Here is a 3,388-nt window from a genome sequence, read left to right as displayed (position 1 = left end):
CGCGCCCTCCACCCTCGTGGGCCCCTTGTGGCTCCACCGACCTACTTCTTCCTCCTATATATACCTATGTACCCTGAAAACATCAGAGGGCACCACGAAAACCTAATTCCACCGCCGCAACCTTCTGTACCCATGAGATCCCATCTTGGGGCCTTTTCCAGCGCTCCACCGGAGGGGCATTGATCATGGAGGGCTTCTACATCAACACCATAGCCTCTTCGATGATGTGTGAGTAGTTTACCTCAGCCTTCGGGTCCATAGTTATTAGCTAGATGGCTTCTTCTCTCTCTTTGGATCTCAATACAAAGTTCTCCTCGATTCTCTTGGAGATCTATTCGATGTAATCTTGTTTTGCGGTGTGTTTGTCGAGATCCGATGAATTGTGGGTTTATGATCAAGATTATCTATGAACAATATTTGGATCTTCTCTGAATTCTTTTATGTATTATTGGTTATCTTTACAAGTTTCTTTGAATTATCAGTTTGGTTTGGCCTACAAGATTGATCTTTCTTGTAATGGGAGAAGTGCTTAGCTTTGGGTTCAATCTCATGGTGCTCGATCCTAATGACAGAAAGGGAAACGGCACGTATTGTATTGTTGCCATCGAGGATAAAAAGGTGGGGTTTATATCATATTGCATGAGTTTATCCATCTACATCATGTCATCTTGCTTAAAGCGCTACTCCGTTCTTATGAACTTAATACTCTAGATGCATGTTGGATAGCGGTCGATGTGTGGAGTAGTAGTAGTAGATGCAGGCAGGAGTCGGTCTACTTGTCATGGACGTGGTGCATATATACATGATCATATGTAGATATTCTCATAACTATGGTCAATTCTATCAATTGCTCGACAGTAATTTGTTCACCCACCATAATACTTATGCTATCTTGAGAGAAGCCACTAGTGAAACCTATGGCCCCCGGGTCTATTCTCCATCATACAAGTTTCCAATCCATTTTATTTTGCAATCTTTACTTTCAATTTATAACATAAAAATACCAAAAATATTTATCTTATTATTATTTCTCTATCAGATCTCACTCTTGCAAGTGGCCGTGAAGGGATTGACAAGCCCTTTATTGCGTTGGTTGCGAGGTTCTTATTTGTTTGTGTAGGTACGAGGTGACTCGCGCATGGTCTCCTACTGGATTGATACCTTGGTTCTCAAAAACTGAGGGAAATACTTACGCTGCTTTGCTACATCACCCTTTCCTCTTCAAGGGAAAACCAACGCATGCTCAAGAGGTAGCAAGAAGGATTTCTGGCGCCGTTGCCGGGGAGATCTACGCCAAGTCAAGACATACCAAGTACCCATCACAACTCTTACCCTTCGCATTACATTATTTTCCATTTGCCTCTCATTTTCCTCTCCCCCACTTCACCCTTGCCGTTTTATTCGCCCTCTTTTCCTTTCGCCCTCTCTTTTTCCGTTCCCCTTCTCTTTTCTAGTTTGTCTTTTCGTTTGCTTTGATGTCTTACTTGGCTTTTTGCTCATTTGGTTGGAATAATTGTTTAACAGAGAACCTAAGATCTATGGATCCTCATCCACTTGCTAATCTTTTTAAGAGATCCAATTATGATGAACCAATTTCTAGTGAGTTTTGTGCACTAGATTATCTTTATGAAGTTTTGCTTGAAATACGTGAATCTGAAAATTACGATGAAGTACTTTATGAAGTGATGCACGATAGCTCCTTTAATGAAAAGAATGATTGCAATGATGTTATTATAAATTCTATTAATGTCAATTGTGCTAATACTATGCAAAACCCTAAGCTTGGGGATGCTAGTTTTGCTAGGTCCTCTACTTGTTGCATTGTTCATGATTGGGGTGGTACTTCTTTTGATCTTGAAAATTTATTTAAGCCCCATGATGAATATGAGATTGATAATGGTGTTTCCAATATCATTGAAAGTGGTTTTGGAAGAGTTTCAACTTTAGATCCCACATATTTGGAGAATGTTCAATCTTATGAAGTTTTTGATAGAAGTGGGTTTGGAGAGGTCATGACTTTAGTTAATGTTAATCCCACTATTTTGGAAGAGTGTCAACTTTGCATACATGTGGATCTTGTTAAGAATATGTTTTGTGATAGCTATATTGTTGAATTTGCTTATGATCCTACATGTAATTATTATGAGAGAGGAAAATATGGTTGTAGAAATTTTCATGTTACTAAATTGCCTCTCGTTATGTTGAGATTGTTATTGTTTCGTTCCGCTTCCTTGCATATGCTAGTTTTTGCTTGCCTTGATAATTTGTTTGCCTATAAGATGCCTATGCATAGGAAGTATGTTAGACTTAGATGTGTTTGTCACATGTTTCATGATGCACTATTTGTCTCAATTATTATCTTCCATGTGAGCATCGTTGAAATATTATGCCTAGCTAGGGGCGTTAAACGATAGCACTTGTTGGGAGGCAACCCAATTTTATTTTTCTTTCTTGCTTTTTGATTATTTTTAGTAATAAATAATTTATCTAGCCTCTGTTTTGGTTGTGTTTTTTGTGTTTAATTAGTCTTTGTGCCAACTAGAACCGTTGGGAAGACTTGGGGAAAGTCTTTTTGATCTTGCTGTAAAAAACAGAAACTTTAGCGCTCACGAGATTTGTTGCCATTTTTTATTGGAGAGTGATATTCAGTTAATTCTTTTTGAAGATGATTAATAGATAAATTAATCACGTACAGAAATTTATTTTATAATTTTTGGGGTTCCATAAGTATGCGTTTGATACAGATTACTACAGACTGTTCTGTTTTTGACAGATTCTGTTTTTTCGTCTGTTGTTTGCTTATTTTGATGAATCTATGGCTAGTAATGGAGTTTATAAACCATAGAAAAGTTGGAATACAGTAGGTTTAACACAAATATAAATAAATAATGAGTTCATTACAGTACCTTGAAGTGGTGTTTTGTTTTCTTTCGCTAACGGAGCTCATGAGATTTTCTGTTAAGTTTTGTGTTGTGAAGTTTTCAAGTTTTGGGTAAAGATTTGATGGATTATGGAACAAGGAGTGGAAAGAGCCTAAGATTGGGGATGCCCAAGGCACCCCAAGGTTAAATCCAAGGACAGAAAAAAGTCTAAGCTTGGGGATGCCCCGGAAGGCATCCCCTCTTTTGTCTTCGTTCATCGGTAACTTACTTGGAGCGATATTTTTATTGACCACATGATATGTGTTTTGCTTGGAGCGTCTTGTATGATTTGAGTATTTGATTTTTAGTTTACCACAATCATCCTTGCTGTACACACCTTTTGAGAGAGACACACATGAATCGGAATTTATTAGAATACTCTATGTGCTTCACTTATATCTTTTGAGCTATATAGTTTCTGCTCTAGTGCTTCACTTATATCTTTTAGAGCATGGTGGTGGTTTTAT

Source organism: Triticum dicoccoides, chromosome 7A (genome assembly GCF_002162155.2).
Source record: "Triticum dicoccoides isolate Atlit2015 ecotype Zavitan chromosome 7A, WEW_v2.0, whole genome shotgun sequence".
Lineage (NCBI taxonomy): Eukaryota > Viridiplantae > Streptophyta > Magnoliopsida > Poales > Poaceae > Triticum > Triticum dicoccoides.
The sequence above is the reverse complement of the archived record's forward strand: the minus strand, read 5'-3'. Positions refer to the sequence as shown.